Genomic DNA, 27,347 nt, shown 5'->3' with positions numbered 1-27,347 from the left:
TGGCACGATCTCGGCTCACTGCAACCTCCGCCTCCCGGGTTCACACCATTCTCCTGCCTCAGCCTCCCGAGTAGCTAGGACTACAGACGCCCGCCACGACGCCCAGCTAACTGTGGCAATTTCTTAAAATAAAACAGCAATGCAGTTTTCCACATCCATTGACTGTTCCTTTCACAAACGATTTATGTGTAGCATGCAATGCTGTCCTATAGCATTTTACTCAGAGTAGAACTTCTTTGAAAAATTGGAATCAGTCCTCTGAAACCCTGCCAGTGCTTTATCAACTAAGTTTGTGAAATCTTCTAAATCCTTGTTGTCATTCCAGCAATGTTCACAGCACCTTCAATATATTCTATCTCAAGAAACTGCTTTGTTTGCTCATCCATAAGAAGCAGCTCCTTATGCATTAAAGTTTTCTCTTGAGATTGCAGCACTTCAGTCACATCTTCAGGCTTCACTTCTAATTCAAGTTCTCTTGCTATTTCAACTACATTTGCAATTACTTTTTCCATGGAAGTCTTGAGCTCCTCAAAGTCATCCATAAGGATTGGAATCTACTCCCAAACTCCTATTAATATTGATACGTTGACCTCCTCATGAATCACAAATGTTCTCAATGGCATGTAGAATGGTGAGTCCTTCACAGAAGGCTTTAATTGACTTTGTCCAGATCCATCAGAGGAATTACTATCTGTTGCAGCTATTGCCTTACAAAAAATGCATTTGGTAAGTAATAAGACTTGAAAGTTGAATTCACTCCTTGATTCATGGGCTGCAGAATGGATGTTATAACAGGCATGAAAATTTCATCTTGTAAATCTCCATTAGAGACTTTGGGTGACCAGGTGCGTTACCAATGAGCAGTAATACTTTTAAAGAACTCTTCTAAGAGGTAGATCTCAACAATGGCTTAAAATATTCGTAAACCAGCCAGTCACGGTGGCTCACACCCGTAATCTCAGCACTTTTGGAGGCTGGGGCAGGTGGACCATGTGTCTGGAGTTCAAGACCAGCCTAGCCAACATGGTGAAACCCTGTCTCTACTGAAAATACAAAAATTATCCAAGCGTGGTGTCACACGCCTGTAGTCCCAGCTACTCTGGAGGCTGAGGCAGGAGAATTGCTTGAACCTGGGAGGCAGAGGTTGCAGTGAGCCGAGATTGCACCACTGTACTTCAGCCTGGGCAAGAAAGTGAGACTCTGTCTCAAAAAATAATAATAATATTCAGTAAACCATGCTGTAAACAGGCTGTCATCTGGGCTTTGTTGTTCCAGTTATAGAGCACAGGTAGAGTAGATTTAGCCTAATTCTTAAGGGCCATAGAATTTCTGGAATGGCAAATGAGCATTGGCTTCAACTAAAGTCACCAGCTGCATTAGCCCCTAATAAGAGAGTCAGACTTTCCTTTGAAGCCAGGTATTAACTTATCTCTAGCTATGAAAGTCCTAGAGGCATCTTCTTCCAATAGAAGTATATATTCTCTAATTTGAAAATCTGTAGAGATGTTCATCTGTTGATGAAGGTAGTTACACTACCTTCATCAGTTAGCTAGATCTTCTGGATAACTTGCTGCAGCTTCTACATCAATACTTGCTGCTTCACCTTGCACTTTTATGTTATGGAGGTGGCTTCTTTCCTTAAACCTCATGAACCAACCTCTGCAAGTGTCAGACTTTTCTTCTGCAGCTTTCTCACTTCTCTCAGCCTTCATAGAATTGAAGAGAGTTAGGGTCTTGCTGTAGATTAAGCTTTGGCTTAAGGGAATGTTATAGCTGGTTTAATCTTATATTCAGACCACTAAAACTTTGTCCCTATTTACTGATAGGGACACACATTTCATCACATTTTGTGCTCACTGGAGTGCACTTTTAATTTCCTTCAATAACTTTTTTTTTGCATTCACAACTTAGCTGTTTGGAGCAAGAAATCTAGCTTTCAGCCTGTCCAGGCTTTTGACATACCTTTCTCCCTAAGCTTAATCATTTCTAGCTTTTGATTTAAAGTGACAGATATGTGACTCCTCCTTTCAAATGAATACTTAGAGGGCATTGTAAGATTATTAATTGGCCTAATTTCAGTATTGCTGTGTCTCAGGGAATAGGGAAGCCCAGAGAGGGCAAGACACAGTGGAACAGCCGGTCAGTGGAGCAGTCAGAACACACAACATTCATTGATTAGGTTTTCCATCTTATATGGGTGCAGGTTGTGGCCCCAAAATGATTGCAATAGCAACATCAAAGATCACCATATTAGTATAATAATAATGAAAAAAATTGAAATAGTCTTGCAATATTGACACATCAGTATTGCAATGTCTTGCAAAATGTGACACACAGACATGAATTGAGCACGTGCTGTTGGAAAAATGGCACTGATAGACGTGCTTGGTGCAGGGTTGCCACAAACCTTAAATTAAAAAAAAAAATTATGTTTTCCAAGCACGATAAAGCAAAGCACAATAAGATTATGTATGCCAATATTCTAAAACAAACAGGATGGAGGAGCATCTAGACATTCTTAACTGAATCTTGTAATAATCTTACTACTCAAAGGAAGGTCTGTGGATCAGGAACATTGACATGTTAGGAATATAGACTGTCAGCCCCCACCCCAGCATTACAGAATCCGGATTCCATTTTATCAAGATGCCCCAGGCAATTTACATCCACATCAAGGTTTAAGAGTCCTTGTAATCCTGGCTCTGGCATTTACTAGCAGTGTGATGTTAGATTGCATAATCTCTGTCTCCACTTTGTCAGCTGTAAAATAGAGGGTGGAGTGCAGGAAGACAGGGTGCATGTAATTGGATATTGGGATATCTCTAGAGATAAGGTACACAAATGTTAAATAACACCTCTTGCTTAGTAAGCATTGGTTATTTTCACATGCTAAGTACTTTCAAAAACAACTGTAAGGGGACACAGCTTTCAAATTCTCTTAAGTATTTGAACTCATCCTCTTTAAACCCTTACCCTTATTTATGTCATATTAAGGGTTTTTAGCCTATTGAAATGTTGGGGAGGGTTTTTATTCATATGGTTTAGTCTTTGTTCCTTAGAGATGAGTAAGCACAGGAAAAATAAGCATTTCCAAAATCAGCAAATAGTGTTTGTCCTAATAAGCCCTAATATAGACAAATGGCCATAACTTCAATCAATGAATTATCAAGTTATAAACTTAAAAATATACACAGAAACAATCTGCTAATTTGTCGAACCTTGAAGGACACTGACTGCTTAATGGACTTTAGTCATAATATATTGTAACCCTAGATTAACTGAAATGGGTAAAATGGGTATGTATATATAGAATAAGTTTGTGCAAAGAGAAAACCTGGTTTTCAACTTCTTTGAAAACATGTTTTAGTATAATCTTTGTGCATCGTTTAGTAAGTGTAATATATTCTATTAAGTTTCATGTTTGTCTTATGTGATGATTTGGAAAGCACATCCAGGTCTTTCAGTGTCTCGGGCTCATCCTTCTCATACTGTTTCACTTCATCCTGTGTGGTCAGTGTAGAAGGTTATCAGAGCAGAATCTGTACTGCCTGCCCTAAGAACACAGTCTGGGACTTCCAGAGCATCTTTAAAGTACGTTCCTAGTATCAGCTTATTTGGCTTTTGCCTCTTTTTCTAAAAGTAAATTATAATGTTAAAATTCCAGTTTAATTAAGGTATGTTTACTGATGTTATGGGATGGCTTACTTTAGGCTCATCAAATTCTGTAAAACTGGAAAAGAAATTGAAAGGCCTTAATTCTTACAGCTTTTACTCAAGGAAATGAGCAAATCTAGCACCATTTACATTTGAGTTCAAATAGAAATAAGGTACTAACTTTAACCTCAATTGTTGAATTATACCATTGATTTGTTGGAATCATGGATCAGTGGGAACTTTTCAGATTAAGAGGGAACTCTTTTCTGTTCCCATCTATGTCAAAACTTGTATATATTTGTATGCATTCAGACCCTGCTTCTCAATTCATAGAGAAATGAACTTAAAGTTTGGAAAGGAAGCATGAGCATGCTTCACAGTTGTTTTCTTTGTAAAGCACTTAGTACAAGGCCAGAACTAAGAGGTGCTCAATGCTTTCTTATTAAATGTATCTTATTGGTATGGGAAAAGGTGTCCTAGCAAACCTATTTAAAAAAAAAAAACACCTATTTATTTATTTATGTATTTTGTAGAGTCTGGGTCTCGCTACGTTGCCTGGGCTAGTCTCGAACTGCTGGCCTCAAGCGATCCTTCTGCCTGAGGTTCCCAAAATGCTGGGATTACAGCATGAGCCACCACAGCTGGGCAGCAAACCTAATTTTGAGCCTAACGTAACACCTGTGGGAGTTAAGCAGGAAAGAATTAAGAATCTGCCCCCCCTCCCCCCGCCTTTTTTTTTTTTTTTTTTTTTGAGGCAGGGTCTCACTTTGTTACCCAGGCCGGAGTGCAGTGACGTGATCATGGCTCACTGCAGCTTCGACCTCCCGGGCTGAAGCGATCCTCCCACCCCAGCCTCCTGAGTAGCTGGGACTACAGGCATGCATCACCACACCTGGCTAACTTTTTTATTTTGTAGAGACAGAGTCTTGCTATGTTGCCCAGGCTGGTCTCAAACTCCTGGGCTCAAGTGATCCTCCTGCCTCCACCTACCTCCCCAAGTGTTGGGATTCTAGGCATGAGCCATTGCATCTAGCTGTACCTGGGGTTTTTTATTTGTTTTGTTCTTATGTTTATAATCATTTATTTTATTATGACATGTACCAAAATCAAACTATAATATCATAATCCTGTACGATATTTTCTTTTGATGTAAAGACTCATATGACATATGCCTATTTCTATTCTAATCTTATAGAGTGTATCCTTTTTTGGTATATTTATTTTTATTTTCTTTCTTTTTTAGCAGCTTTATTGAGATATAATTTACATATTATAAATATCATCCATTTAAAGTGTACAGTCCAATCATTTGTAATACACTCCAAGAGTTGTATAACCATCACCACAATCTACTTTTAGAACAGTTTCAACATCCTGAAAAACTCCATACCCATTTGCAGATTCCTTATTCCCTCTGTCCTCCATGCTTCCTCCCATGTCTGGGTTTTACTACAGTGTGTGCTCCCTCTTAGACACTTCTTCATGATGTGTCTCATAAGTATTTGCTGAATGAATTAACAAATTAACACATGGGGGTACATGTGATATTTTGATACATGTAGGGCATTGTATCCACACAGAACACTAGCTATGAGTGGTAGCTAAGGTTAGTTGAAAGGGCAGTGGAATAGGTGTCAAAAGACTTGATTCAATCCTAACTGTGATTCTTACCAGCAGTGTTGGGCCAGGTTCTGCGTCACTTGCCCCTTCCAAGTCTGTTTTCACATCTATAAAATGGAGATATCAACATCTGCTTCACAGGGTAGTTGTGAGAATCAGTTGAGAAGATCTGATCACAGTACTTGGCAACAGTGCCTGGCCCACACTAGGAAGGTAATTATTGTTTGTTTGGCAATGGAAGATAAACTCCTAGGTTTGTGACCAGGGGAAATATCTGCTACCAGATTAGAGATTAAGGAAATCTTGTAGCAGGTATTTTCCCTGGTGGGGGTTCAAAGTAATGTCATAGCACATTTCAGTGCTTCAGTCTCTCTAGTTTCCTTTTTCAAAGAAGAGAATTCTAGAGTAAAAATTACAACTACTGTGCTTACCTTTCCTCGCAACTGCTGCTCTACTATTTCTACATAATAGCTGTTTCTTCTCCACATACTAATGTTGATTATTCCTGTAGAACACACACTTTCTTATAGGCAAACACCATCCATCAACTATGAAGAACTGACCTAGGATGGATTACCAGCTCCTCATCCCAACCTCAGCAGTATTTGTCACTCCTTTCCTTTACTGTGGGTGCACAAACCTTCTCCAGGAGGAGAAGCTGTCTAACAAGCACTGACAGCCTGGGAATGATTGCTAGGCCTTCTTTCAGGGGCTAAGGAACATATTTAATTGTCTTTGCAATTCTTATAGCTGCCATCTCCCTCTGCCCCCAGAGTTGGCTTAGCAGATTTGCTATGCATGTGCATCTTAAGAAAATATTTCCTATGCAATCGTAATGAAATAGTAGTAGCTATCATTTATAGTATGCCAGGCATTGTAAAATATATATTTTTTGCATTGTAATACATATATAATGTAGTATCTAGGCATTATAATATACCTATGTATGTGTGTGTGTGTGTATATATATATATATATATACACACACACACACACACACACACACATACTAGTTTATTGAGGCTCCTATGTGACCTAATATATGGCCATTTTTGATTGATACATAATAGTTGCACATATTTTGGGGGTACATGTGATATATTGATACAGGTAGGACATTGTAAATATATTAAGTCTTTACAATAACCTGGCAATTATATTGAATATTGTCAATGAAAAAAAATCTCTCAAGTTAGGTATTTTTCTCATTTTACAGAAGGAAAAAAGTATCTTAGAGAAGTAATGAAACTAGCTATAAGGTAACATCAGGGAATAGATTTTGGAAAGGCAGAGATTAGGTAAGCCTACCTATACAAAGCTTCTCACTGTTGGGCTATCCATTATGTGACATTGGTCTGGTAGATAGAAGTATAGGCTTCAATTAAAATTGCAGCCCAGCTATTTACTAGCTTTGTGGCCTCTGATATATTTCCCAAACTTGTTGAATTTCACTTCTCTCAGATGTAAAAAGTACTTGCTTCTTAAGAGTTGTGAAGCTCAAATGACTTAATACTTCTAAAATGCTCATAAATATTTATTGTCTCATTTAAATATTCCAATTGCTGTGATCAAAATGTTTCACTCTGCACACTTATCAGATACACTTGATTTTTTAATTTTAAGGTATATTCATTACTCATTTAGAAGATGTATATTTGGTGTGTCTATCCTACAAGAGAAAATTACATTTTAAATCAGGGTTGGCATACTTTTTTAGTAAAGGGCCAGATAGTAAATACTTTAGGCTTTGCAGGCCATGTGGTCTCTTGTCACAACTACTCAAATATGCTGTTGTAGCATGAAAACCATTATAGAACAGTACATTAACAAATGGGTGTGCAATGTTCCAGTAAGACTTTATTTATGGAGACTGGAACTTACATTTCTAATAATTTTCAAGTTTAAGCAAAATACTATTTTTCTGTGTTCAACCACTTAAAAATGTAGAAACCACACTTAACTTGAGGGCCATATAAAAACAAGCAGTGTGTCATAGTTTGCCAATCTCTGTTTTAAATAATTCAATGGTTCTTTAAAGCTGATGAATCCAGCAGAGCCCTAATTATGGAAAAGCATTGTGGAAGAGAGAAATCAAGAGCCAGCCAATCTATCAGCTAGTTAGCCCAGAGCACAGCTATATTAATCACTCCCTTGCCTAACACAATTCATGCAACTCCTTTGAGCTTAACCTTTTCATCTTTAAAAATGGAGTAATGATATATCTCCAACCCATACCTACTTTTTCCTGGTGAAGGGAGTTTAATAATAATAATAAATTACTGAATTTTTATCCCTGTGCTAGATATTTGAGTCATTTAAGTTCTAATCTTTTTATTCCTACTTTATAGAGGAAGAAATGGAAGTTCAGGGAGCCAAAAAAAAAAAGAAAACAAACCTGTTCCAGGTTGTCACACCAGCGTCTAAGCCCAAGTGCGTTTGACTCAAACTCTCATAAACTCTTCCAACCTCCTTAGTAGAATGGAAATTCCATGAGAGCGGAGACCACACTGGACTTGCTCTGCACTACCCCAGTGCTTAGACTAGTACCTGGCATATAATAGGCACTGAATAAATACTTGTTGAATAAATGAATGAATTTATGCCAGTGGTTCTTAATCTTAGGTTAGGGATGGTTTTGAGAAAATCTTAAAGTTGTGGATCATCCTTCCAGATAAATCATATCTCAGACTATTGAAAGAAGGTGCTATTCACCACACTGAATAACATTGATTAGAATTCATAGGCATGGAAACAGGATTTTTAGATGTCTTGTTTCTTTCTTTTTCCTGTGTTCATGTTGAGGGCATTACATAGGCCTAAAATGTTTTTTTTCTCTCTACAGTCTGCTCATAGCTGTTTTTAAATCTCTTCAGTCTCTTAAATGTCACCTTCTCAAAAACTAATACGTAAAAATGACTTTTGTTGGATCCAAACTACTTCAAAATGAAAAGTGAGAAGCCTATTAAGCCTAATATGCAATTTTTTGTCTTCAGAAATAGAGCTGTTAGGGAAATATCCACCCTTCATTGCCTAAAGGCCAACCAAGTCTGAAGCTAGTACATTGCTCAGAACAGACCTGCTGCTTCTGCTTCTTGTCATGACTTACAGCTTTATTTTCTACTCAATGAGAGGAAGTTATCAGTATTCAGATGTTACTAAGTTCAGGTGGTACTGGTTTATATTCGTTCTCCTGTAAAGCATCTGTTGTTTTCGTACCTTGAGATCATGACGCAGTCCAGGTAAATAAGATTAAGGGTGTTTTGTTTTCACAGAATGGTACAAAAACAAAATCTATTGTTTAGAAAAAATTAAAGTACTGCTCTCACCTACTCCCCCTTTCCAACTTTATTTTACTGTATTCCCCTAAAAAGTTCCATTGTAAAACCGAAGTATTTTCTTTCACTGTCCCTGGGTGAGTCATTCTATTCACATTTTGGTCTTGCCATGCCATTATTTTCTCCATGACACTTATTACCAGGCTCCTATTCAGCCACATCAATTGTTAAAAATACTGAAATACTTCCTTCCATATAAGCTGATAAATAGCTGCTGTCCTGAGCCAAGTACCCTTTGCTACCTGTCCCCCTTCCTCCAGATTCCATGGATCTTCCCACAATCAAACAAGCAAAGTTAATACCTCATGTCCTTCCAGGTCCCCACTCCAAAACTATGGCCAACATCTCTTCTGATTGGTCAGTGCCAGTGCCATGCCAGTTTAGATATCATGCCTATTTATCACCATATATATATGTGAATGACTAGAGGCATAGACTTATCTGTTTTGTTCATTGCATTATCCCCAATGTCTCCTTGAACAGTTTCTGACATATAGTGGGCTCTCAAATAATTATTGAAAGAATAAATGAAATGTGCTTTTGCATATGGTACCAAAAAAGATCTAAGACAAGAGAACCACTTGATCAATCAGGATTTGGAAACTACTGGATGAGTCATAAGAGCAAGGAGGTCATACAAGTTAAGTTAGAATGCCTTTTTGGGGACAGCCAAATGGTCTTTCCTTCAGTTTGGAGCCTTGATTCACAGCATTAACCCTTAATACTTTCGTTTTTTCCAGGCAAGGGAAATATAAGTGAGTATTGGGTTTCAAGTCTGAAATTGCCTCACTAATGACCAGATACTAGGCCAGGAGATAGTTGGCTTACACTTTAAGCCTACAAGGCTTGGAGGCCTATGGTAAGGCTGTGAGGTGATGATGAGGCAATCTTTCCAAGGAGTTTGTGCAGCCTTCTGTGATTGTGGAGATTCAATCACCCAGAATAACTATAATGAACCATTAAGCCTGACTGGCCAGAGCTGTTCCTGTCCTTCCTGACAGCTGGGCCTCTGCACACGCACAGGAGAAAGAATGAGCACCAATGGATTCTTAATATCTACTTGTGGAGCTACCCACAGGTAAAGCTCACCTACACAAACCTGGGCACCATCATCAGCATGTCTCCTTTCCTAGGCTAGGAAACAAAGAAGAAACACATGCATTTCACCTCACCTTAGCAGAATCCAAAGAATTTAGTGTGGCATGTTATTAAAAAGTTCTCTGATACTTCCTGCCTTTTCTTAATAGCCACCTGTGACTGTCCCTGAACTTCTTCTGAACATATTTCTAGCCCATTCTACCCCTTCTTTATTTTACTCGTTGATGTATAACCTATTTGTTCTAAATATGCCTTTTTAAATGTTCTAGTAGCACCTGCTAAACATGGCATTTTACATTTTGGTGATCATTTAGTTCCATGATCATTTTCCTAATGTCTTCTTCTTTATGTAACCATCCAAAGATGAAAATAGCTCTTAATCAGGCCCCATTTTCTTGGGGAACTGCTGAGCATGTGGATGGTCACCACAAACTATTTTTTGGATATGTTTCTACTCTTAATTGCACCAAAGAGTTTCTGTTTTGTCTTTCTCAGGACAGCAAAATAACTCAGGTAGAACAAGGTGATGCTCTGCCCTCTTGTTCTGGCTCTCCAACAAGTTTCCTTTGCATGGTCTATTTAGTGCCATGATTTTGGGTTGTCGCTTTTGTTTCTTTTTTGCTCCTTTTTTGGTAATTTTGCTGTTTAATATGGTCCCAAGTGTAGTGCTGAAGTGCTGTCTGGTCTTCCTAAGTGCTTTGATGTACTTTTACAGAGAAAATACATGTGTTAGATAAGCTTTGTTTAGGCATGAGTTTAGTACTGTTGAGTTCAGTGTTAATGAATCAACAATATTTGTTAAATAAGATGTCTTTAAACAGAAACACACATAAAACAATATTATGTATTAACCAGTTGATGAAAATGTTGTGACCAGAGGCTCACAGGAACCTCACTCTCTATTTCCCCTAGGAGCAGTGTTTCAGTATTCACTAATTCAGTGTTTATGATGACTTTATAAAACATTACTGCAAATAATGAGAATCAATTATAGCTGTCAGTAACTGAACCCACACTACTGTGTCCAACTAAAGAGCAGGTTTGCTAAAAAATACTTGTTAAGCAGCTACTATGCACTACACTCTAGGGATACAGGTCTTGCACAAGATGGTCATAGTCCTTAGCTTTATGCATCTTATAGCCTGATGGTGATGTTAAATTTTTAAAATACCTCACAAATATCTGCACTAAAATGTAATCAGCCACCTGAAAGCCCCTCTTCACTTGGTCCTCCATCCAATGAGAATCTTGATAGGCAACATATTAATATATCTTTCCCCAGTCATAAGAGAGGTCTCGAAAAAGCCTACTCCAGGTATTGCAGAAAGGTTATTTTGAATGCTAACTGATCACAGCTGTTTGCATCACTGCTGAAAATGACTATCACAACATCCTGTATTGAGCAGAAAAAAGGTACTGAAATCTTATAGTAACAGCTTATGTGCCTTGTATTTGTCTAATTCTGTATGGCTTCCCCATGTTTGATATTTCAATGTTTGGAAGCAGATGGAGTCATTGGTCCACATACAGCATGGTGATATAGACTTTCTGCTTAATCAAGTCTCCACCATGATTCTAGACTCTCTTGCTGTGCATTTAACTGCCTTTCCTATGATTCTGAAAATCATCCTTGTCCAGAACTTCCCATATTGTACTCTGTAATCCTGTGTGAACATCTGCCCTTTGAATTTGTTTTGGGACCACATTCTCATCCCCAGAAGGGGAGCCACCAACTTCCTACTTGTATTTATGATGATTCCTTCTCTGCTCACCCCTCCCCCTTCCAACACTCAAGAGGCTAATGTATGATTTATGAAAGCCTTGTTTTCTTTTAGATCCTCTCCCTTTCATCATGCTGGTTTGTATCACTCAGCTGCTTGTGTGATCCAAGTTGGTGTGGGACCCCTCTGGGTCACTGGAGACCAGTGACCTTCTTGTGAACATAGCAACTAATTTCAGTTGTCACTCTGACAATTGCTCTAGGTTCAGGCTTCACAGTACAGAATCTTAGCAGCTGTATTTCTACTACTGCAACCATTTCTGTATCTATTTACTACTTGGACAATCCTTGCAGTCATTAAATTTGCCAATCTTCTCCAAATCTGCAAATAGATTCTTGAGTTATGCTACAAAATATTTTCTTTGAATTGCTAAAGTAATAAGAGGAGTTTTATTAATCCTCTAGATGGGTCTTGGTGAAGACAGCAACTTCCCACCTAGATGGCGAACTTCAGTAGGGCAAAGTATGCAGTGTCTGTCTCAAACACTATCTGGTGCTGAGCAGAATACTGGCATTTAATATGTGTTTGTTTTTTTTTTTCGCTAGCTGATGGGGCTAAGTGCCACCTTGGATTCTCACATTTATTGAAAGCCCTGCTTACTTCTTGTATGATATATAAATATGTAATCCTTTATTACATTACTTTTTTAATGGCTTATTCATTGCCACTATATATGCGAGTGGTATTTAACTGTTTCACACCCATTTTTATGTTTTGTTTGACTTTATACAGTATATAATATTGAAAGTTATCAATTTTCTTATGAAAAGCCATGTATTATAAAGCCATCTCTTACAATTATGTGGTGAAGGTAGGAAGAAGAGAAAGCAAGAAAATCAATGTCTTTCCCTTGTCTAAATATTTAAATATAAGGGGAGGAGTTAATATGAGTTCTTGTATTGAGTGAGTTATTTGTAAAGAAGATTGAAAGGGTAGATATATTTTCACTAAGAATTCATTATTTGGTGAATGAAAGAGTGTCTGTCCCATTTTAGAAAGAATGCCTTAATATTGTGCTGTGTTTTAGGGCTTGAAGATTTTTTCTTCTACTACTACCACTTCTTGGTTTGCTTGTTTATAGCACTTACCTTGATTGAGTCTTTCAAAAAGAATACATGCTCTTAAATCAGAAGACCCTAGCTTCTCAGGATTTTTTTTAATGTGGCCTTTATCTCTGTTCTTTGTTCTCTTCTTATCCCCTCAAAATATAGCCGCAGGTAAATTGTAAGCTATGAAGCACTATATCCAACTAGCTAAGTATCATTGTCATCATCATTATCACATCCTTTGTAAATCAAGACCAACCCCATAACCCTAGATATTTTAAGAAATTACCAGAATTATATCTTTGGGAAATGGCCTTTGTCAGCCCAAATCTAATATAATAAATGCAAGCACTTTGCCCAGGCAAATTCCTGAAAAGAACACAGTGCCACAGAAACAGTTCAGAAAGTCCTGTGAGCCTTGGTCAATGATTATCTCCTGTCACAGAGTTAACATGGTTTGGCAACTGACCCGGAGGTGAGAGAGCAAGAAAAGAAGTGACAAAAGCATCAAGATTCCTCAAGTAGATACGTCATGAAATGAGTTGGAGTAGACTCAGATATTGTGTTCAGAATAGAAGCCAGGAGATTTGACTATCTCCATACCAGATTATTTCTGTCTTATTTGAAGAATCTTATTTTGCTATGAAGTGTTGAAAACAAACATTCCTGCAGAGAGCTGTTAGTCCTGACCTTTGCTGAGTGCATAATATTCTGGGTGAACTATGAACAGAAATATTATACTGTACTTTCTTGTCTTAGAAAAGTTTTCAAATAAAAATTTTGCACATGTGGTATGACAGTTGCAAGTGAGCATTTGAGGAGACTAGAACTTTATTGCATTTGAGGCTATTCCAGGGAGATTACGTGGTAATCACTCTACATAGGATGCCTTTGTTTGGTCAAAATTCTAGTGAGGTGTGACCTTGCAAAGATTTTTCCAGAGTATTTCTGGAGGATGCTGAACTTGAGTGAATTGTTAACATGTCTAAAAGTATTCCTGTGGTCACTCCTGAATTGGATTTTTAACTATGTTAGCTCCAGATGTGAAGAAAGTATATAATAATAGAAAATGACTGTTCTCCGTCTTTTACACAGAAAATTTTGTTAATAAAAATTTCCTCAGGCCATCCCACTACATGGTTCCCAAAGCACTTTCTCCTGAGTAAACCAATAGGCTCTGACTCTTTCTCAACCTCTTATGATAAAAACTGTTTTGATGTACTGTTGGATTCAGTTTGCCAGTATTTTGTTGAGGATTTTTACATCGATGTTCATAAAGGATATTGGCCTGAAGTTTTCTTCTTTTGTTGTGTCTCTGCCAGGTTTTAATATCAGGACGATGCTGGCCTCGTAGAATGAGTTAGGGAGGAGTCCCTTCTCCTCAATTTTTTGGAATAGTTTCAGCAGGAATGGTACCAGCTCTTCTTTGTACATCTGATAGAATTCAGCTGTGAATCTATCTGATTCTGGGCTTTTTATGTTGAGTAAGCTATTTATTACTGACTCAGTTTCAGAGCTCGTTATTGGTCTGTTCAAGATTTAATTTCTCCCTAGTTCAGTCTTGGGAGGGTGTATGTGTCCAGGAATTTATCCATTTCTTCTAGATTTTCTAGTTTATGTGCATAAAGGTGTTCATAATATACTCTGATAGCTATTTGTATTTCTGTGGGGTCAGTGGTAATATCCCCCTTGTTGTTTCTGACTGTGTTTATTTGAATCTTCTCTCTTTTCTTCTTTATTAACCTAGCTAGTGGTCTGTTTTATTAATTTTTTTCAGAAAACTAGCTCCTGGATTTGTTGATCTTTTGAATGGTTTTTCATGCCTCAATCTCCTTCATTTCAGCTCTGATTTTGCTTATTTATTGTCTTTTGCTAGCTTTGGGATTGGTTTACTCTTGGTTCTCTAGTTCTTTTAGTTGTGATATTAGGTTATTAAATTGAGATCTTTCTAACTTTTTTGATGTGGGCATTTAGTGCCATAAATTTCCCTCTTAACACTGCCTTCGCTGTGTTCCAGAGATTCTGGTATGTTATATCTTTGTTCTCCTTAGTTTCATAGGACTTATTGGTTTCTTTCTTTTTGAATGGAGTTTCGCCCTTGTGGCCCAGGCTGGAGTGCAATGGTACAATCTTAGCTCCCCGCAACCTCCATCTCCAGAGTTCAAGTGATTCTTTTGCCTCAGCCTCCTGAGTAGCTGGGATTACGGGCACCCACCACCACACCCGGCTAGTGTTTGTATTTGTAGTAGACAGGGTTTCACCATGTTGGCCGGGCTGGTCTCAAACTCCTGAACTGAGGTGATCCACCCACCTTGGCCTCCCAAAGTGTGGGGATTACAGGCGTGAGCCACCACACCCAGCCAGGACTTCTTGATTTCTGCCTTAATTTCATTATTTACCCAAAAGTTATTCAGAAGCAGGTTATTCAGTGTCCATGTACTTGTATGGTTTTGAGTGAAATTGCATTGTCTTGATTTCTAATTTGATTGTGCTGTCATCCAAGAGATTGTTTGTAATGATTTCATTTCTTTTGCATTTGCTGAGGAGTGTTTTACTGCTGATTATGTGTTCAATTTTCAAATATACGCCATGCGGCAATAAGAAGAATGTACATTCTGTTTCTTGGGGATGGAGAGTTTGGTAGATGTCTGTCAGGTCCATTTGATCCAGTGCTGAGTTTGGGTCCTGAATATCTTTGTTAATTTTCTGTCTTGATTATCTGTCTAATATTGTCAGTGGGTGTTAGACTCCTACACAATAATAGTGGGAGACTTTATGTCTCTTTGAAGGTCTCTAAGAACTTGCTTTATGAATCTGGATGCTCTTGTGTTGCATGCATTTATATTTAGGATAGTTAGATATTCTTGTTGAATTGAACCGTTACTATTATCTAATGTGCTTCCTTGTCTTTTTTTAATCTCTTCTGGTTTAAAGACTGTGTCTGAAACTAGAATCGCAACACCTGCTTTTTCTGTTTTCCATTTGCTTGGTAGATTTTTCTTCATCCCTTTATTTTGAGCCTGTATATGTCATTGCATGTGAGGTGGGACTCTTGAAGACAGCATACCAATGGGTCTTGCTTCTTTATCCAGTTTGCTACTCTGTGTCTCTTAACTGGGGCATTTAAATCATTTACGTTCAAGGTTAGTATTAACATGTATGGATTTGATCATGTCATCATGCAGTTAGCTGGTTATTTTGCAGACTTGTTTATATGGTTGCTTTGTAGTGTCACTGGTCTTTGTACTTCAGTGTGTTTTTGTAGTGCCTGGTAATGGTCTTTCCTTTCCATATTTAGCGCTTCTTTCAGAAGCTTTTGTAAGACAGTTCAGGTGGTAACAAATTTCCTAAGTATTTGTTTGTCTGAAAAGTATCTTATTTCTCCTTCACTTATGAAGCTTAGTTTGGCTGGATATGAAATTATGGGTTGGAATTTCTTTTCTATAAGTTTATTGAATATTGGCCCCCAATCTGTTCTGGCTTGTAGGGTTTCTGCTGACAGGTCTGCTGTTAGTCTGATGAGTGTCCCTTTGTAGGTGACCTGACCTTTCTCTCTACCTGCCTTTAATATTTTTTCTCTCATTTCGACCTTGGAGAATCTGATAATTATGTGTCTTGGGGATGATCTTCTTGCAAAGTAACTTCTGGGGTTCTCTGCATTTCCTGAATTTGAATGTTGGCCTCTCTAGCTAGGTTAGGGAAGTTCTAATGGTTGATATCATGAAAAATGTTTTCCAAGTCAGTTCAATTCTCCCCATCTCTTTCAGGAACACCAGTGAGTCATAGATTTGGTCTCTTTATATAATCTCATATTTCTCAGAGGTTTTGTTCATTGATTTTCATTCTTTCTTCTCCATTCTTCTCTGACTCTCTTATTTCAGAAAGCCAGTCTTCAAGCTCTGCAGATTCTTTCCTCGCTTGGCCTATTCTGCTATTAATACTATGATTCCATTATGAAATTCTTGTAGTGTTTTTAAGCTCTATCAGGTTGGTTACATTATTTTCTATACTGGCTATTTTGTCTATTAGTTCCTGCATTGTTTTATTATGATTTTTAGCTTCCTTAGATTGGATTTTAACGTACTTCTGTAGCTCAGTGATCTTTGTTCCTATCCATATTCTGAATTTTATTTCTGTTATTTCAGCCATCTCAGCCTGGTTCAGCACCCTTGCTGGAGAGGTGATATCATCATTTGAAAGAAAGAAGGCACTCTGGTTTTTTGAGTTGTCAGGGTTCTTGCACCAATTCTTTCTTATTTTTGTGGGCTTATCTTACTTCGGTCTTTGAGGTTGCTGACCTTTGGATGGGTTGATTTTATTTGAATGGGTATCCTATTTGATGACCTTGATTGTTATCAAATTGTGATTGTGAAATAAGGTGGATTCAGCTGACTGGCTTCACTTCTGGAAGATTTTAGGGGATCAGTGCTTAGCTCCCACCACCTGGCCTATGTGCTCTAACTCTGGGGAACTTGTACTGGGGCCTTGACTTTGTTCTCTGGCTCCTTAAGGTTAAAAATCCACTGTGCTGGAGGTGGCCAAGGTGCTCCCAGACTGCTGGTCACTACACTTCAATGGGTGGTGTCATCTAAAGCATTTTATAGTGCAGTGACAGCAGGATCCATCCTCATTCACACAGGTCAGCAGCAATGGTAGCAGCAGCAGGGTGCCTGCCTCCCTGTGGTCATTCACCACAGTGGTAGAGGTAATGCAGCTGTTGGGGAAGATGGCCAGAGGGGCCCCTGCTGGTGACGGCATGCATGGTCACGTTGGAGGTCGCATTGACTCAGGAGCAGGACACTAGTGGGCACAGGTCTAGGTGCCTTCTTTGTGCTCTGCAAGCAGGAGTAGTTGCTCAGGGTGGGGGAGGATCTGCTGTTCTCTGCACAGTGTTAGCACAAGGATGGGGCACTGGAAGGGGTGGGGCTGGCTGGCTCTGTGCCCACCAAGCCTCCATCTGCAATGGCGGTCAGCAGAATGAGGTGAGGCAGACTGCACTCTCATGTGCTAGCAGGGCAATGAAAGCAAAACCCACTTATGCAAACACACACCAGCAAAACGATTTGGGGAATTGCCATGGGCCCTGGCAGGGAAGCCGCAGTATGGGAAGGGAGCATGTGGGCTGGTATGTGGCAGTAGGAGCCACCCTGTTGGAGCTCTCTGCCAGTCAGGTATGGTCTGCCACCACAAAAACCATGGTGTGGGCCCCCAGGGCACCTGAGACTATCCTGTAAGCAGGTGTGGCCAGGCTGGGGCCCCAGGAGAGGCCACCAGACCAAGGGTTGCTCAGGTCACACTGGCCCCATCTGATGGGCAAGATTGCCCTGCAGAATTCAGGACCGATAGTTCCCCTAGGGCTAAAGTCTCCTATAGGAACAAGTCAAGCCTAATGGGATAGCTGTCCCTGACTGTGCTCTGCTACAGACACTCCCACACCAAACCCTCCAAGCTCCACTTCAGCTGGCTGTCCCTACCACTTCTCTAAGCAGCTCTCTCTGCCAATTCAAGTGTCCATGGTGGTTGAGAGGTCTCTTCCTGCCAAGGTTCCAGAGGCCCACGGTGATAGTGGGTTGCTCCTTGTCAGTTCAACTCATTCGTTCCCCCAAAGCCACTGGGAATCAGGAACGAGTCCAAGTGTGCTGTATCCCCATGTGGGGTTTCCAGCTTTCTCCCCTTTCAGCCCAGCTTCTGTGTCTTCCCTTCATTCACAGCATCTTCCCTCTGAAGATCTGTTAGGAGCACGCTAGTCGTCTCAGTCCCTTGGTGGGAAGGATTCCACCTGTCTGTGTCTAGTTGGCCATCTTGCCCACCCCTTCTGCTTTCCTTTATTTTACCTGAAAACAAAACTGAATTTAACCCAAAGCTTCTTCATCTCTTTGAATTTATACTGTTCCTTTGAGTATCCTTTAAGTCCCATCATAAGCACCACCCTCCATAAAGCTTTGCCCAGTTCTTCTAACCTCATTGATCTGCCTCTGCTGCTCTGCTCTGAACTTGATCCTTATTTTTAGGCCCTTATCCTTAACCTTGTAGAAGAGTCGCTTGTGTTCCTGTCTTGGGTCTCCCTGTGTTTCCACAGGCAGAAAGCTGCATGCCTTATCCATTCCTCCACTCCCTATGGTGCTTAGCTTGGCATCTTCCTAACACTGGCTAGATGGGCTCTGTCTCTTGCCGCATATGCACATTGTGAAGCAATATGTCATACATGTCAGATGTTAACCATGGAAGGGACCTCAGAGATTAACTAGTATCATCTCTTCATTTTAACATGAGAAAACTGAGATTTGCAAAGGCCAGCCACCCAAGGTCATTGGTGAGATGGTGGCAGAGCTAGGTCACCTGACTCCCTGTAAATTACCACCTTCTAAAATGTGGAGGGAAATATGATGTCAGGGGAGAGTATTTTGTGGTCATGAAATAGTATGGATTTCCTATATCCTGATGGAAATAATAGAGCAGAGGGGAAAATTGATGATGCAATGATTGTAAGAGGGAAGTTATCAAGTAGGTAAAAGGAGGTAAAATCCAGTACACAAATAGAGGACTTAGAAACTAGCCTGGACAATTTACCTATAGTGACAGGATGGGATGCTGAGTGTGTGGGTATAGATGTAGGTAGACTGGTAGATATCAAGAGCATGTGGAAGTTTCCTTCTATTGAATAAGAAGTATGGTTTACGGATAAAAATGGTTTATGGGTAAAAATGAGGAGGAGGCAGAAGACATTGTAGGTTTGAAGAGAGAAGAGATAAAAGTTTTTCTAGGAGAGTGGGAAAGGGAATTGATGAGGGAATCATAGTATGATTTCAGGCAGCTGTGACCATTAAGGTTTGTGGTCAAACAATGGTTTTCGGTGGAGATGCTGTCAGTGTTTCAGACAGGCATCTTCCTTGGCATTTAGCATCGCTGGCCCTTGGTAGTACCCCTCAATCGTTGTGCTGATCAAAATGTTCTCTGCCCCATTTCCAAACACTGCCCAGGGAACTGAACCTTTCCTGGTTGAGGACCACAGAGAGACCAATCACAAAGTTGCATAGTTTTCTTCAGTTACATTCAGATGTTGGCAGGGACTATGCAAATTCTGGGTTTATGAGTGTTAGGGTTAGACAGAAAAGGACAGTGAAAAGAGAGAGTCAAAGGAATTGAAAGTGTATGTAATGCAGTAATTATAACAGATTTTATGAACAACAAAATACCTCTGCTGGCCTGGGGCAACTCAGGACACCACAGTGGGAAGGGAATCCCTGGCTACCATTGATGAACATTTGGACATGTGTCCAATTTTGGGCTATTATTAATAAAGCTTATATGAAAATTTTTTTTTTTTTTTTTTTTTTTTTTTTTTTTTTGAGACAGAGTCTCGCTCTGTCGCCCAGGCTGAAGTGCAGTGGCACGATCTCGGCTCACTGCAAGCTCCGCCTCCCGGGTTCACGCCGTTCTCCTGCCTCAGCCTCTCCGAGTAGCTGGGACTACAGGCGCCCGCCACCACGCCCGGCTAATTTTTTTTTGTATTTTTAGTAGAGACGGGGTTTCACCATGGTCTCGATCTCCTGACCTCGTGATCCGCCCCCCTCGGCCTCCCAAAGTGCTGGGATTACAAGCGTGAACCACCGCGCCCGGCCATATGAATATTTTTATACTTACCTTTGGGTGGACATAGGCATTTATTTCTCTTAGGAGTATACACAGAGAAATAGAGTTCTCTTGGGATTTGCTTGATCAAAGGGAATATGTATCTTTAGCTTTATTTAAAATTGCTGTATATTTCCTTAAAAATTACACATACACATACTATGACTTAGCCATTCCATCTCTGGTATTTACCCAAGAGAAAATAAAGCATATGTCTGCACACACAAAGACTTGCAAATTAATATTCGTAGCAGCTTTATTTGTAACAGCAAAGAACCAGAAACAACCCAAATGTTCACCAGCAGGTGAATGGATAAACAAATTGATGTGTAGCCATACGACAGAATAACATTCAATAAAAAACAAAGCAAACAAAACAACTACTGATACACACAACAAGGGTGAATCTCAAAATAATTGTTTTGGGTAAAGAAGCTAGACACAAAGAGTACCTACTATGTGATTTCATGTATATAAAATTCTAGACAATACAAACTAATTCATAGTGCTAGAAAGCAGATCAGTCATTGCCTGGGTGTAGTGAGGACTGATTAGAGAGAAAGGGAAGAATTGCAAAAGGCATGAGGAAACTTCTGGGAATGTGGACATGTTCATTTTTTTTGGCATGGTAATGGATTCATGGGTATATACATATGTTAAAATAAAAATGTATCAAATTGTACACATTAAGAATGTGCAATTGGGCTGGGCATGGTGGCTCACGCCTGTAATCCCAGCACTTTGGGAGGCAGAGACAGGCGGGTCACGAGGTCAGGAGATCGAGACCATCCTGGCTAACACGGTGAAACCCCATCTCTACTAAAAATACAAAAAAAAAAAAAAATTAGCCAGGCATGGTGGTGGGCGCCTGTAGTCCCAGCTACTCAGGAGGCTGAGGCAGGAGAATGGCATGAACCTGGGAGATGGAGCTTGCAGTGAGCCGAGATTGCGCCACTGCACTCCAGCCTGGGTGACAGAGTGAGACTCTGTCCCAAAAAAAGAAAAAAAAAAAAAAAGAAAGAATTTGCAATTGATTGTATATGAATTATACTGAAAGCTGTGAAAAAAATTTAAAAAATGACTGAAGTTTTCCAAAGTGGTTGAACTATTTTAAATTCCTATCAGCATTGTGTGAGAATTCTAGTTGTCTACCACATCTTTACCAAAAATTGATCTTAATTAGTGCCTTTAATTTAACCATTTGGTGGTAGTGTAGTGGTGTTGCATTGTGGTTTTCATTTGTATTTTTCTGATGTCTAATGATATAAACTTCCTTTTTCATATGCTTATGAGTCATTTGAAAACACTCTTTTGTTATGTGTCTATTTCCAGTATTTCTCCCTTTTTATTGAATTCCTTAAATCTGTAGTTTTGACTATAAGTCCCTTGTCATATGTATTACATATCTTCCAAAAATCTCAGTCTGTGGCTTGCCATTTCACTCTGTTGTCTTTTGTTGAATAGTTCTTAATGAAATCCAATTTATTACGCTTTTCTCTTTAGCACTTTATATATCTTGTTTAAAATGTTTTAACCTATCTAAAATACTGAAGATTTTTTTTCTAGAACTTTATTGCTTTAGTTTTCATATGTAAGCTATCACAATTTTTATTTTGGTATGATGTGAAGTAGAGGATTAATGCTTCTTTTTATTTTAATGGATTCCAATTGACCCAATACTGTTCAGTGAGAAGACTGGCTTCTCTTGCACTCAATTGCAATGGCACCCTTGTCACAAATCAAATGACCAAATGAAAACCATTTCTTATGCTTCATTTGTAGTTTTTCTTCGCCATGTTTATAGGTTTTATATCAAGAATGTGCTGATCTCGTAAAATAAGTAGAGATCAGAGGGTCTCCTTTATATGCTCTGAAACATCTGTACTTTAGAAATTATATATTCTTTACAATTTTGAAATATTTAACCCTTAGTTCTACATGGGGGATAAGGTAAAAAACAATGAAATACTTAACCTTGAAGCTATTTTTATCCAGTCAGCCTCCAATCAAGGAAACAGAAACCACTCGAGTATTTAAAAAAGAAGGTGATATGGTTAGGCTTTGTGTCCCCACGCCAATTCTCATCTTGAATTGTAATCCCCATAATCCCCATGTGCCAAGGGAGAGACCAGGTGGAGGTAATTGAATCATGGTGACGGTTCCCCCATGCTGTTCTCATGACAGTGAGTGAGTTCTCATGAGATCTGATGGTTTAATAAAGGGCTCTTCCCCCTTCGCTTGACACTTCTCCTTCCTGCTCTCTTGTGAAGAAAGTGCCTTGCTTCTACTTCATCTTCTGCCATGATTGTTAAGGTTCCTGAGGTCTCCCCAGCTATGCAGAACTGTGAGTCAATTAAACCTCTTTCTTTTATAAACTACTCAGTCTTGAACAGTTTTTTTATAGCAGTATGAAAACAGACTAATACAGAAGGAATTTAATGCAGGGAATTAATTATACACATGATGGAAGGAGCTGAAAAGCCAACCAAATGGAATTTTCAATAGCAGATGCCCTCCCACTTCTAACCAGGAGGGAACAAAAGGAGGAGGTGATATCACTGCAGTTAAAAGGTTGAAGTCATCAGGTGGAAGCTGGAACCACGTTGATGTGACTAGAAGAAGCTGAAACTAAGAAAAGAGGTAACCAATGTGGGAGACTTCACCAGAGGCAGAGTAGAATGGGACAAAAACAAACAAAAACCCAAAAACCTGGCTTATCCCCTCCCCTAGTCTCCAGCCTCTTGCTGTTACCTCCCAATTCCTGAATCTACCAGAAGCCAGCTGACATAGGAGCCTCGGAAGCATGCCCTGCAAGGGCCAGCCTCAGGAGGATAATGCCTAGAAGGGGAAGGTTACAGAGTGATCTAGGGGCAGAAGGCCCAGGACTAGTACCATATCTGACCCAGACCCTTCCTCTGGAGTTAGTAATTAGTTTTTCTTCTAATTCTTGAGTCAGTTTTGGTTATCTCTATTTTCCAATAAAATCATCTATTTTACTGAGGTTTTTAAATTAGTGTAAAGTTATATTTTATCATATAAAATCTCTGTTTATAGTTAATTTCTTTTTCTTATTCTAATTTTGTATATGCATAAGCTTAAATATTTTTCTGCATTTATGACAATTGCCTAGGGACAGGCAATTTTATTTAACATGTTCCTCTGACTCTTGTCCATTCTTTGATTAATAAATAGGTCTAGAAGCTGATCCAATTGAGGATCAGTTATTTTGGCATAAGTCCTTCACAGGCAGTATGTACTTCTGTCAGGGGCCATGTAAACATAAATGTCCTTTTTGATGTTAATAGCTATTATTGACTATTGCCTAGATACATTAGGAGTTGCAAATGCTGAAAAACTAATTTTATCATTCATTCTTTATCAACTGGAACAATTCTTTAAAGAGAAGCTATCCCTCATCACTATTTGGTCACTCTTAACTGTCTCTTGACTTTCATTTTTACCCTTTTATTTTTACTTTTCCTTTATACCTGACTTCCTTTACCAAAATAGTAATCTTTTCTCTAAAGGTACAGACCTCAGAATTTTTGCAGAGATGCTTATGTAATTTTTAATTTAATTTTTTTTTGGTAAACAATACAACATTCAAAAGGTTTAAAAGGGCGTAGCATAAAAAGTAATCATTTTCCCCCTACCTCCAGCCACTCAGTTCTCTCTCTGGAGGCAACCACTGTTACAAATTTCTTATGGTAGTTTCCAGAGATATCAAAACTATATATTCAAATGATAAAGTAAATGGGTTAAAATGACAATAATGAGTGAATCTGGGTAACAGGTATTTAAGTGTTCTTTATATTGTTTTATTAGTACAACTTTTGTAAGTTTTAAAGTATTTCTAAGTAACAGTAATATGCACATTAAATAATATGTATATATATATACTTTCTGTTTAGTAACTCAAATGATACTAACTGTACACACCGTCCTGCCCCTTGCTTTTCTCGTTAAACAATATTATCTTGAAGATCTGTCCATTAGAACATATAGAGATGTCCTCATTCTTTTTAAAGATTGCTATCATTGCATATATGGGAATATGATATATCATAATTTATGTTAAAAATAGACATTTAAGTTGTTTTAAATCTGTGGCTACTACAAACAGTGCTGCAGTGAATGCCTGCATACACAGGTCATTTCTCATGTGTGGGAGTGTGTCTGTAGAATCAATACCTAGAAGCTCAACTGCCACATGAAAGAAAGGGTATGTGAACTTTTAAGTTTAATAGTAATCACCAAATTAACCTCTCTAGGGAATGTTCTAAGCCAGCTGACACAGGAGCCTAGGAAGCACACCTTGCAAGGGCCAGCCTCTGGAAGATAATTTTTTTTTTTTTTTTTTCTTTTTTGAGACAGTGTCTCACTCTGTCGCCCAGGCTGGAGTGCAGTGGTGCAATTTCAGCTCACTGCAGCCTCTGCTTCCCAGGTTCAAGCAATTCTCTTGTCGCAGTCTCCCAATTAGTGGGGATTACAGGTGCCTGCCACCAAACAAGGCCAAATTTTGTATTTTTAGTAAAGATGGGGTTTCACCATGTTAGCCAGGCTGGTCTCAAACTGCTGGCCTCAAATGATCCACCTGCCTTGGCCTCCCAAAGCGCTGGGATTACAGGCTTGAGACACTGCGCCCGGCCTTGGAGGATAATTTTTTAAAGTGCTGGCTTCCTCAAACTCTGAGCTACACAATTTTAGAACTCTTTGATCATTTCCAATCTGATAGTTGAAAACATCAAATTTCTTTGTAGTTGTAATTTTTTACATGCTCTTTTGTTTAAGAGTTGTCATCTTTTCTGTGAACTGCCTGCTTATATTCTTCACCCTCTCTGTTGCACTACTGGCATTTTTTTTTTTTTTTTTTGATGGAGTCTCACTCTGTCGCCCAGGTTGGAGTGCAGTGGCATGATCTCTGCTCACTGCAAGCTCTACTGGCTTTTTTATAGATGATTTGTAGGAGGCCTTTATATATTAAAGTTAGCCTCTTGTCTGATGTATTATAACATTTTTTAGCTGGAAATAACCCTACAATAATCTAGTTCAGCACTATCATGTTCCAAGCTTTAAAACTGACTTAAGGCTGTTAAATGACTTACAAATGTTAGAACATAGCCCAGAATTTTTGACTTTTAGTTTAATAATTTTTGCAATGTACCATGCCAGCTCTAAAGCAGAAAGAACCAATACCCATCCTCTCAAAATGTGTAAGCATTGAGATTTCAAGATTTTGCCCCTCAGTGTGCCCATTTATCCTTGCCAATCCGCTTAGGGACACAGCTCCCAACTTAATGTATGCTTTCTGGATTCACCAGACATCAGTCTTAATCAAATATCTTACACCCCATGAACAAAACAACTTCTTGACTTTTCCTATAATTTCTCATTCTTGAGTCAGTTCTTCAACCTGGACTTACTGAGCCCCTGTTAAATGAAGATTCCTGCATTGGGCTTGATAAGAAGATACAAAAGAAATGGAAAATTCATTCCCTGCCTTACTGAACAGTCCATTTGAGAAAACAAAGCAAACACCAAATTTATTTGAAAATGAGCTCATAATTACTTGCTAATGCTCAAGGCAAACAAATCAAACAAGTGATTAAATGGGTTTGTATTAATCAGAAAAGGATTCCAGCAAGTTTTTAGTGTAGATTTAGAAAGAAGCAATGTATATGGATTATAACAATATCAGCTAACACATTCGGTACTGTCAAGTCCTCACAGACATCATCTCTTTTAATCTGAATGTTGGTACTTTTTTCTTTTCCTCATTTCACACATGAATAAACTGTACAATAATAGACTAAATGACTTGTTCAGACAGCCTGGAAAGGGCCCAGGGCTTCTCTTTCCAGGACGTCTGGTCTATCCACTATGCCATGCTGCTTCAGTTTGGCAAAGAAATAGACAGAAATGGGGCCGGGGTTTGGGTGGAATGAATTAGTAGAGAGTCAGATTTGACTTCCATTAAGAAACCCTTTAGTAAAGTGAGAAGATATAATTTTGGATTCAGACTAGATTTGATTATGTCTTGCTACTTATAAATTGTGACCTTGGCAGGTTACTTATCGTCTGAATCTCAATTTTCTCAAATGCAAAACACAGTTAATAATATCTACTCTTTAGAGTTATCTGACATATAGTAGGTGTCTGATAAATGGTAGCTATCTTAACAAATAGTGGGCTAGAATGAGAAATAGATTGCTTTTTTTTTCTTTCATATGTTGTTGATTGACTTGGTTGCTGCAAAAAGAGTAAGGGACAAAAGTCACACAAACCCCAAAAAGGTTTAGAGTACTAGGGAAAAGCACCATGATTATTTCCTCAAACTCTTAACTTCTCTTCTTCCCCACTGTCCTAGCAGGAAGGTTTTTATAGGTGTAAGTAAGAACTTCCAGAGAAGAGTTGAGAAACTCTTGCTGTCAAAAGGCCAGATTGCTCAGGATTCAGTCGTACTTAGTATAGCAAATGAGATGAAGTGCATACAAAGTGCACTGCAGTTGTTAAAGTAAGTTCTGGACTTGATGAGAGAGTGGGCTCAATGTAGCCGTTGCCACTTTCCAGCTGTGTATTCTTAAACAAATAAGCTCATGGCCTTGCTCCAGGGACACCTGCAAAGTGGGCTAGTAATTCTTACCTCATGGGATTTCCAATGATCAAATTAGATAATTCAGTGAACAAACACTTACAGGATACTCACTGTGATGGTTAATTTTATGTCAACTTGGAGAGTGTTTTTGGCTGAGATTAACGTTTAAATCAGTGAACTCTGAGGAAACAGATTGCCCTCCAGGTGTAGGTGAGTCTCAGCCAATCAGCAGACTGCCATCGGCTCTCCAGGTCTCTGCCTCCTGGCCACTCTCCTGGGACTCCAGCATGCTGCAGATTTTTGACTTGCCATCCTCCATAACTGCATGAACCAATTCCTATCATATATTTCTTTCCATATGCTCAGCCCTCCTCCATATCTATGGGTTTCACATCTGTAAATTCAACCATGGATCAAAAATATTTGAAAAAAAGTGCATCTATACTGAGCATGTAGAGACTTTTGGTCATTATTTTCTAAATAATACAGTATAACAACTATTTACATAGCATTTCCATTGTATTAGGTATTACAAGTAATGCCATATCTAGAGGTGATTTAAAGTATATGGGAGAATATGTATAGG

At 38.9% G+C, this 27,347-nt stretch overlaps 1 protein-coding gene across 2 annotated transcripts in view; it reads left to right on the top strand.

Moving 5' to 3' along the window:
* GDAP2 (ganglioside induced differentiation associated protein 2) overlaps positions 1-22,544 on the top strand; it is a 94,377-nt gene extending 71,833 nt beyond the window's left edge. For both annotated transcript variants that reach the window (XM_063624708.1, XM_063624709.1), the window contains exon 15: positions 107-22,544. The gene's annotated coding sequence lies outside the window, so the exon portion shown is untranslated. The remainder of the gene's footprint in view (positions 1-106) is intronic.
* Positions 22,545-27,347: the final 4,803 nt, after the last annotated feature.

This window comes from Symphalangus syndactylus, chromosome 12 (genome assembly GCF_028878055.3).
Source record: "Symphalangus syndactylus isolate Jambi chromosome 12, NHGRI_mSymSyn1-v2.1_pri, whole genome shotgun sequence".
Taxonomy (NCBI): domain Eukaryota; kingdom Metazoa; phylum Chordata; class Mammalia; order Primates; family Hylobatidae; genus Symphalangus; species Symphalangus syndactylus.
The sequence above is the reverse complement of the archived record's forward strand: the minus strand, read 5'-3'. Positions and strand labels throughout refer to the sequence as shown.